The sequence below is a fragment of the Odocoileus virginianus genome, chromosome 29 (assembly GCF_023699985.2).
Source record: "Odocoileus virginianus isolate 20LAN1187 ecotype Illinois chromosome 29, Ovbor_1.2, whole genome shotgun sequence".
In the NCBI taxonomy this organism is placed as follows: Eukaryota; Metazoa; Chordata; class Mammalia; order Artiodactyla; family Cervidae; genus Odocoileus; species Odocoileus virginianus.
In genome coordinates, this window is record NC_069702.1 from 33,210,656 (window position 1) to 33,221,851 (window position 11,196).

General features: G+C 37.4%; 1 non-coding gene across 1 annotated transcript; it reads right to left on the minus strand.

Moving 5' to 3' along the window:
- Positions 1-448: 448 nt before the first annotated feature.
- Positions 449-571, minus strand: LOC139032103 (small nucleolar RNA SNORA26). Its single transcript, XR_011484648.1, has one exon. It is a non-coding gene; the product is annotated as a small nucleolar RNA SNORA26 (small nucleolar RNA).
- Between the last annotated feature and the right edge of the window lie 10,625 nt (positions 572-11,196).

Sequence of the window (11,196 nt, forward strand, 5' to 3'; positions counted from 1 at the left end):
ACAGCATGTTACTGATAAAGATGTTACCATGTTATTCCATTCCCTTAAACACTTACACTCAGTACCAAGAAAATGGTAAAGAATTTTGGTTTATTCATATCAATTTTCTAAGTTGTATATACAACTATGGATCTGACATTTACCCTAGGAACAGTCATTGAACAATTTAAAATTTAAATAAAATCATGTAAGATGACTTTGCCAATGATGGAATACTTTGCAACAGAATAGAAATATTGCTACAGAATAGAAATATTGCTACAAACAATTATGAAAGCTAGAAGCCATTTTTAATGTCTTTTTCGGTAGAAATAGAGAACTCTGGAATCAAACAATAATTCCTTAATTATTTTTTTTATTGTCAAACCAAAGGTCAAGTTTAAATTTAATGACTTTGGTATTAAATATACACATACTAGTAAGTGCTAAAACTTAAAATCTTCGGTTCAGTTGTGACTCCAGACAGGATCCAGAGAGGAGTTCTAAAAATCTCTTCTCTGGGTTTTATGGAGACTTTCTTTACCCTCCTGTGTTAGCCTCTTAAGGCACTGCGTTGGCCTTAAAAGGGTACTGGAAAGGGCGAATTCCTTAATTATTAAGGAATTAATACCTTAACTAGAAGTCAAATTTTCAGAGAGAACGGAACTGGCCAGAGACGATGCAGTTTTCTATAGCCAATTTTCTCCTCAGTACCTCTGCAACTGTTTTCTATCCTTTGGAAAAACCAAAAACCTAGAAAGTACAAGGCAGAGAGCTTTTGGCTAAGGAGAAGAATTTTGAAAATTTCTTGAGTGGAGTGTCATAAAGTTGAGTGTTGCCTGCCAAAGCAGTCAGGAAATTGCCTGGAATGAGTATTTTCCTTGTAAGAAGGAAAGCTCAACAAAGTAGTGCTGATATGCTGCTAGTTTTCTCTTGATACATGCTGAATCCTTGAGGTGCGCAGGGCAATAGACTAAGTTAAACCAAGAGCCACTGATCGGCTGACCTGAATTTTCCAAGGTCTCATAGTGTTTAAGTGAAAGAAAAAAAAAAATTGATAGATATTTCCAAAAGAACTTCCCCCCAAAATGAGGGCTTAGAATAAGTCCCAGATCTCAGTTGGAAGTAGAGGTGAGCTATCCCATTAGGAGTATATGTACTTCCTACAAAATTGTAAACCAGTTTATAATGAACTCAATCCCTCTTTTCCTCTTGAGCATATCGTATCACAAGAAAAGAAAGAGTGGAAGAAAACATAAAACAAAATATAATCTAAATAGAGAAAAGTACATTAAAGATATATGATAGAGTTAAATTAGTAACATACATGTAATCAGATTCCCACAGAAGATAGAAAGTGAGATTGGTAAAAAACAATATCCTAATAGATAATATGAGAATTTTCCAAATCTCATAGGTATAGGTATAGATTTAGGTATACATCAAGATAAAGATGTCATAAACATATCAGGTGAGAGAAGCACAAAGAAATCACAACTAAATCTATCATGTTAAAGCTAATAAATAAGTCACTACATTAAAATAATGAGGGATAAAATCATATTCTCCTCAAAGAAGATGAAGAGTATTTGATCAAATTTAATATATATTCATGATAAAAATATGAATCTCAGCAGATTTAAGTTGGAAAAGGACATCCTTCACACATAAATGTGTGTGTGTGTGTATATATATATATATATATATATATATATATATACATACACACAAAGAACAATAGCAGTTATAATAAATGGTCAAGTGCTGAAAGATTTTCACTGGAGACTGGGAATCATAAAAGTACACCCAAGCAAGACAGGGGCAGGAAATGAGTATTTCTCTCAACAGAGATTCTCAGGCTTACCTTTGGATGCATATGAATGCTACCTTTATAGAGAATATGTGGAAGAAGAAAGAACACTTTAGGTGGATCTTTGAGGTCAAAGTATGCAGATACTATGAAAGCCTCTACTTTCCACTCCAGGAAGCAGTACTGAATGTAAAAAGAAAAAGTGCTTTCCTTTATTTCACTCTTCCTTTAGATTACCTGAAACCTTTGGACACTTCAAATACCAAGGGAGAATTTCAACAAGATAGCTGAGTACATCAAAATTACAACTAACTTCTGAACATCTATTGATAAAAAACTGGGGTCTATCAAGAAAAGATATTCTATATCCAAAGACTTAAAGAAGAAATCCCAACCTAAAGACAGTAGAAGGGGCACATTTGTGATGTATTCAAATCCCAAACCTCTTGAGTGGGCAATCCACAAACTGGAGAATATTTATATCACAGAAGTTCTCCCACAGGGCTGAGAGATCTGACCCTCATTCCAGGCTTCCAGCCTAGGCATTCAGCATCAGGAGGAGGAGCTCCAAGAACAGTTCACCTTGGAGACCTGTGGGGTTTGATTTTAGGAGCTACATATGACTGGGGGAAACAGAGACTTTATTCTCAGAAGGTGCATACAGAATCTAGCATGCACTGAGACCCACAGCAAAAGTAGTGACTTCATTGGGGCCTGGCTCAGACCTGCCTATTGGTCTTAGAAGGTCCCCTGGAGAGGTGGGGGGTTGTTGAAAGCTTGTGGCAATACATGAGGGACCTAAGTGACCTCTGGCTGGAGGCAGACATTTTGAATTCCCAGCACGAAGACCTGGCCCCAACCAACAGCTTGTACGCTCCAATGCTGGAACACTTCAGGCCAAATGGCCAACAGGGCAGAATACAGCCCCAGTTATCAGAGACTTCTTAAACCCCAAACTGCCTCTGGACATATCCCTTGATACCACCATGCCTACCAGAGGGCCAAAAACCAAGTCCACCAACCAGTGGGCAGGTACCAGCCTTTCATGCCAGGAAATGTGCACTGGCCTCACCCACACTGGGGCAGACACAAGAAGAAAGGAAACTACAATCCTGCATCCTGTGGAACTTTGTCTACCCTGGAACCAGTTGGTCTCTGGCTCTTGATAATGAGAGGGGAATATACTATTAGGAAATCCCCTAAAGAAGGCCATTTCTTTAAGGTTGAGAAACCTAACCAAGCTACTTTGTTGTTGTTCAGTCACTGAATTGTATCTGACACTTTTGCAATCCCATGGACTGTAACCCAACAGGTTCCTCCATCCATGGGATTTTCCAGGCAAGCATACTGGAGTGGGTTGCCGTTTCCTTCTTCTGGGAATCTTTCTGACCCAGGGATAAACCTGTGTCTCCTGCATTGGCTGGCAGATTCTTTACACTGAGCCACCAGGGAAGCCCAACTTAAGCTACTACATACATAAAAATACAAATAGAAATTTAGGCAAAATGAGATGACAAAGGAATATATTCCAGAAAAAGGAACAAGATAAAACTTCAGAGGGACAGCTAAATAAAACTGAGATAGGCAACCTGAAAAAGAATTCTGAGTAATGATCATAAAGAAGATCCTAGAACTTGGGAAAAAATGGCTATAGAGATTGAGAAGTTGCAAGAAGTTCTTAGCAAAGAGGTTGACAAATATCACACCAAACAGAGTTGAAGAGTACAATAACTGAACTAAAAAAGACACACTAGAAGTAATCAATAGCATAATAAATGAGGCAGAATAACAAATCAGTAAACTGGAAGACAAAGTGGCAGAAATCACTGCCATGGAACAGACAAAAGAAAAAAGAATGAAGAGACGTCTGGGGCAATGACAAACTGACAAAGGGTTAATATCCAGCATTTATAAACAGCTCATATCACTCAATGTCAAAAAACAACCTGATCAAGAAATGGGCAGAAAATGCGAAAAGACCCTTTTCCAAAGAGAAAGTCAGGAGATTAATAGGTAGATAAAAATATTCTAAACATCACTGATTATTTGAAAAGTACAAATCAAAATACTGAGATATCATCTCATATCTATCAGAATGACTTATCATCAAAAATACAACAAAAAAATATTGGTGAGGAGGTGGAGAAAAGGGAATACTTTTATGCTGCTTGAAAGAATATAAATTGGATCAATCACTATGAAAAACAGTATGGAAGTTCCTCAGAAAATTAAAAATAGAACTACCATATGAACCAGCAATTCCACTGGAATATTATTCAACCATAAAGAGGAAAAGACTGTTCATCTTCCTATTCGTAGAAAGGAATGAATATTACTCAGCCTTGAAAAGGAGAAGGCTCTTGAGAATCTCTTGGACAGCAAGGAAATCAAACCAGTTAATTCTAAAGGAATTCAACCCTGAATATTCATTGGAAGGACTCAATACTTTGGCCACCTGATGCAAAGAGCCAACTCATTGGAAAAGACCCCGATGCTGGGAAAGATTGAGGGTGGGAGGAGAAGGAGGTGACAGAGGATGAGATGGTTGGATGGCATCATTGACTCAATAGACTTGAGTTTGAGGAAACCCCAGAAGATAGTGAATGATAGGGAAGCCTGGCATGCCGCAGTCCATTGGGTCACAAAGAGCTGGAAACAACTTGGTGACTGAACAACAACAACAAAAAGAAATGGAACAATGCTACAATGGAATTAGTAGCAAAGTGGTTAGACCTAGATAATAACACATTTAATGAAATAAGTCAGAGAAAGACAAATGCTATATGATATCACTTATATGCAGAATCTAAAAAATAATACAGCCAGAGTCACCCCCACAAAACAATGCCAAAAGAGAAAACTAAGTATGTTTTTATGTCTGTCTTCTACTCTCCATTACTATGCCTGTGAGATATATCCATCTTGTTACATGTAAGTTTTACTTACTCCTTTAAAATGCTGCATGGAATTATTATTATTCTAAGTAATCACTACCTTTTATCTATCCATTCTCTTTCTTTGTACACTTTTTCAGTTTTCTAGGTATTATAAATATATCTCCTATTACACTTGTGCATGAATTTTGCAGGCATGCTTTTACTGTTCTTGGGAATATACTTTGAAGTAGAATTGCTGATTATGTGTTGAATATAGAAACAGCTAGCTTTCCAAAATATTTGAACCATTTTACCTATACATGAACAATGTATGACAGTTTCAGTTGCTCCTCAGCCTAAATAATTAGTAACATGATTTTAATTTTTGTCTCTCTAAACATGTACAATAAATCATAGTCTTAACTGCTATTTCAAAGATGATTAACAATGTCTAGTAATTTTTAAATATTTTTATGCTATCTCAATATTCTCTTGTAAGGTATCTGTTCAAATCTTTCTCCATTTAAAAAAGTTGGATTGTTAATTTTTTCCTGTTTTGCACTCATTAAATATTTTATATATATATATATATATAATATGCAAATAATTATGTATGTGAGGATGAATATATTTTATATATGTGCATAAATGTATGTATACATAGTATGAGTGTTTTGCTACATAGATAATGTTAATATCTTCTCCAAATCTGACTTTTTATTAATAAAATATTTTATCATTCATATAACTGGATAAATATGAATTTCTGTGTCCTTTTTATGCTTATTAAATTTTTTCAGCATCATTGATTGAAAAGCCCAATTCACAAGCAGTAAGTTACACTAGTGCCTAGGTCCAAGGTCATAAGTCAAATGAGCATATTTGTGTATGTTCTTTCTTACTGATCTATTCTTTCTCTTTAATCTTCCTGTATAATCTATGCCAGTTCTACATGGCCTGTATTGCAATTTTTAAAAATCTGGTGTGTGGGTTCTCCAATTTAGTTCTTCTCTTTGGCTTAGTAATGTGTTTAAGGCATATGTAATTATGTATACAAATGGTCAGGGAAGTAGTATATTTTTAATTGCCCCCAACAACAATATAAGAGAAGACTCTACACATTGACACTACCTGATGGTCAATACTGAAATCAGATTGATTATAATATTTGTAGCCGAAGATGGAGAAACTCTATGCAGTCAACAAAAACAAGACAGGGAGCAGACTATGCTCAGATGAGTGCCTCATTGCAAAATTCAGACTTAAATTGAAGAAAGTAGAGAAAACCACTAGGCAATTCACATATGACCTAAATCAAATCCCTTATGATTATACATGGCTTCCCAGGTGGCGCTAGCAGTTAAAAAAATCCTGTCTGCCAATGCAGGAGACATAAGAGACTTTGGTTTGATCCCTGGATCAGGATGATCATCTGGAGGAGGGAGTGGCAACCCACTCCAGTATTCTTGTCTGGAGAAAAACATGCATGGAGGGGCCTGGCAGGCTATGGTAAATGGGGTTGCAAAGAGACACAATTGACGCAACTTAGCAGGCAGGCATAATTATACAGGGAGAGTGATAAATAGATTCAAGGGATTAGATCTAATAGAGTGCCTGCAGAACTATGCATGGAAGTCATAACATTGTGTAGGAGGCTGTGACAAAAATCATTCCAAAGAAAAAGAAATGCAACAAGGCAAAATGGCTGAGGAGACCTTACAAATAGCTGAGAAAGGAAGAGAAGTGAAAGGCAAAGGATTAAAGGAAAGATACACCCATCTGAATGCAGAGTTCCAAAAAACAACAAGGAGAGCTAAGAAAGCCTTCTTAAGTGAACAATGCAAAGAAATAGAGGAAAACAGGAAAGACTAGAGATCATCTCAAGAAAATTGGAGATACCAAGGGAACATTTCATGCAAAGATGGGCTCAATAAAGAACTGAAATGACAAACACTTAACAGAAACAGAGAGCATTAAGAAGAGGTTTCAAGAATGCAGAGATGACACCACCCTTATGGTAGAAAGTGAAGAACTAAAGAGCATCTTGATGACAGTGAAAGAGGAGAGTGAAAAAATGACTTAAAACTCAAAGTTCAGAAAACTAAGATCATGGCATCCAGTCCCATCTCTTCATGGCAAATAGATGGGGAAACAATGGAAACAGTGACACATTTTATTTTTTTGGGTTCCAAAATAACTGCAGATGGTGACTGCAGCCATGAAATTAAAAGACACTTATTCCTTGGAAGGAAAGTTATGACCAACCTAGACAGCATATTAAAAAACAGAGACATTACTTTTCCAACAAAGGTTCATCTAGTCAAGGCTATGGTTTCTCCCATAGTTATTTATGGATGTGACAGTTGGACTATAAAGAATCCTGAGCACCCAAGAAATGATGCTTTTGAACTGTGGGCTGGAAAAGACTCTTTAGAGTCCCTTGAACTGCAAGGAGATTCAACCAGTCCATCCTAAAAGAAATCAGTCCTGAATATTCATTGGAAGGACTGATGCTGAAGCTGAAACTCCAATATTTTGGCCACCTGATGTGAAGAAGTGACTCATTGGAAAAGACCCTGATGGTGGGAAAGATTGAAGGGAGGAGGAGAATGGGACCAAGAGGATGAGATTGTTGGATGGCATCACTGACTCAATGGACATGAGTTTGAGTAGGTTCCGTGAGTTGCTGATGGACAGGGAAGCCTGGCATGCTGCAGTCCATGGGGTCACAAAAGTTGAACATGACTAAGTGACTGAACTGACTGACTGACAGCAGTAATTGGTAACTAATACATTAGAATATAATATAAACATGAGATTCTTTAGACACAGTTTTGGCCACCTCAGCTTAATTGTACAGGAACATGCAAATATTTGTATCACAACTTCTAAGTTTCTTTGGCTTTCTCAAATGAGAACTGTGATGGTTTCTCACAGCCAATATTGAATCCTTAAAATAGCTCATTGTGCTGGACTAGCCTGCAGAGATAGGTAGCTTTACACTTATTGTTTGAAACAGAAACAGGGAGAGAAAAAGACTCTTAGAGAGATTATGGCTCTTGCCTATCTTTTTGATGACCCTATTTGCAGCGCAGCAATGGAGACACAGACAGAGAACACACTGTGGACAGAGTGGAGGAAGAAGACAGCAGGGCAAACTGATAGAATAGCAGGGACACGTATACATTATCGTAAGTAAAATAGCAAGTGGGAATTTGTTGTGTGACAGCAAGCTCAACCCACTGTGACAACCTAGAGGGGTGGGATAGGGAGGTATATGGGAGGGGAGTTCAGGAGGGAGGGGACATACATATGCCTGTGGCCGATTCATGTTGATGTATGGCAGCAACACATAATTGTAAAGTGATTATCCTCCAATTAAAAAAGAAAAGTACAATTCAACTTTCAAATGAGTGTACTTAAACTTTTTGGTGGTCTGTTTTGGCTTTTGTTTTTGTTTTGTTTTAACAAAGCAAGATGTTATTCTATAGGATAGAGCACTTGACCTTTTCAAATGATAACATATTTACTTGGTTGGCCAGTCTGGGAGAAGAACTAAAGTGTGCCCAGTCTCCACTATGATTCTCTATTCAGAAACACTTATGTACAAAATGCATTCATTCTGTACCTTCTTTGCTATATGCTAAGAAGCCTCTTCCTGTCTAGAGGAGGTCTGAGCTTGCCCAGTGCTACTTGTGACTATTAATTTAAATCTAATTCTGAAATCAGTGGTGAGTCTTTTTTGTCACAGATCTAAAGCACCATTTTCCAACTGGCTTATTCAGTTAGAATAACACCATTTTGACTTTCATCTGTTAGACAGAGCCTCTTACACTATCTCTCAATTCGTTAGAAATTTGTGCCCCAAAGGCATGACTTACTAACTCAGGAAAGTCCAATAGAAATTATAAGGATTTTTAAAGATAAGAGATAATCCCTAGATGGTGATTATGGATATTAGAGATGTTTGTCATGTGACACTAGTATTTGATGGTGAGTACTTTAAAGGGATCCTGAAAACATAAATATGTACTGAACATTATGCACTGAATCAAGCCAAAATTTGAATGTCCTATTATCACAGTATAATTATTATGCAAGATGTGCATCTGACTGGCTAATGCAATAAAGATCAATTCCAAAGGAATCAGTAAAAGATTTTGCCATCTCACCTCATTCAGTTTTCTCCCGAGTACACAAGAAAGCTCTATCCAAGCTTGTAAGCTCTCGGCATCCTAGCTTTCTCCTCCGTAATACTTCAATCACCACACACGTCTGAATGGACATTAAGTACTCAGAAATTTGCATTGGATATGCAGCCTTTTGAGATGCCTCTAATGTGCACATTCTAATTAATTCTTCTACCACACCTGGGTCTACCACCTTTGGCTATAAGCACATTTTCAAGGGGGATTTGAAAAGCAATTCATTAATTTGGTATCATTCTCCAAAATCAACAACAATAAATACATATGAAGAGAGGCAGATTTGATGACTAATTCAGCCTAGAACTAGAACATCTGCCATGTAGCTAAACTGGGTTTGTTTTGGCTTTTATTTTGAAATATTATTTAAAGAGCTCCAATCTGTTTAATTTGGGGTTCTGGGAGCAGGGATAGATATCAGAGCCTGGGGAACAGAGGTTGGTTTTCTGATGGGGCCTAAAAAAGGCAGAATAAAAACAAGAAGAAAAACAGCAACAGCAACAACAAAAGTGTTAAAAGTTTAAATCACAGGACAAAAAAAAAAAAAATCACAAGACAACTAAAATTCAAATTTTGGATCTATTGTCTTTATAGTTATTTATTCTTGAAAGGTTAAGTAACTACTTTCAATATCAGTTTTCTCATCTATACACTGGGTATAAGAATATTGACTTCACAGATTTTTTAAGGCAGTATCAGCGATAAAGATGTTTGTAATGAACTTTGCACTAGGTCTGGTCTGTAAGTGGCAATCACTATTACTTGAATTTGAATCTTAAGAGAGTTGCCAATGCACACCCACAGATTTAAACCTACAGAGACTGAACTTGCATATTGCCTGGATAAATAAAATTTCATGTATAACTGCCAGTCATAATTTCTGCATTTTTCTGTTCTAAAAGAATAATAAACAGTTTCAGAGAGGCACTACTTATGACACTGGGAAAAGCACCAAATAAGTTTTATTCAATTCCATCTAAAAACATACTAAATAAGCATTCACTCTAAGTGAAAAGAAGTTCTTCAGAGGAAAGAGGTTTTAAAGCTAGGACCTTAGTCCTTCTTTCAACAATATTGCCTCCTTCAACGTTCTCCATTAGCAAAGTCTGGAGTCATAGTTGCTAAATATATATCAGGTGTTAGTAAATATAACAAAATGAATAGAATTGTTAGTAGTGAGTAAGCAAAATTCACCTATCCATAACTCTTATATGCTGAGAAAGCAATGCTTTCTAATCTTATTTACCTATTTTATCAGTTCCTTATGAGAATTCACTTATGACTTAATATGAAATAATAAACTTTAGTTATCAACAGTAAACCTAATCCTGTACAACAATGTAAGGATTATATGTTAAGTGATGATTAGTCTCATTTTAATAAAAGCAAAATGTTTCACTTGGATAAAGTGTATGGCTTTTTCATCCTCTGATGTGGGTGGTGAAGATGGGCAGAGAGAGAACAAACTTGGAGCAGCTATAGTGAGAAGATATCACTTTGCGGTTTAGGCACTGTCCTCAGCATCATCTTGGTTTCTTAAAACCAAGACTCCTTTTCACTTTCACATGTACAACATAGTAAACATTTTTTATTATATGTATGTATAGGTGTTTAAATTGTGGGTCCTAAAACATATAGAGTGGGCTTCCCAGGTGGCACTGTTGGTAAAGAATCTGCCAGTCAATGCAGGAGACACAGGAGATGGGGGTTTGATCCCTGGGTTGGGAGGATCCCTGGAGCTGAGCTTGGCAACCCACTCCAGTATTTGTGCCTGGAGAATCCCGTGAACAGCAGAGCCTGATGGCAACGAGTGATTTTGCACTCAGCATCACCTGGTCTTCTCGTGGGCTTCCCTTGTGGCTCAGCTGGTAAAGAATCTGCCTGCAGTGCAGGAAACCTGAGTTCAATCCCCGGATTGGAAGATCCCCTGGAGAAGGGAACGACCATCCACTCCAGTACTCTGGCCTGGAGAATTCCGTGGGCTGTCTTTTCCATGGGGTCGCAAAGAGTCAAACACAACTGAGCGACCTTCACACATCATCTGGTCACCAGCTCTTGACTTTTCTTTAGTGCTGGAATCTAAATTTGGTATCGCTAGTGAATTAATCTCTTTTTTGGACTAGACAGAACCCATTAGCTCTCTCAAGCTGATTCAAATGTCATTAGACTCAAAGGAATCTTCCAGGCCCCAGGTTTCTGCTACATTTCCCAACAAGGGGAAAACACAGGTGAGGAGTCTCCCTCAGCATCCGCTAGCTTAGGGAGAGAATGGCGGTTTTCTTGCTCCGCCACTAAAGATTTCACGGTGAATCTGTCATCTTTCAAC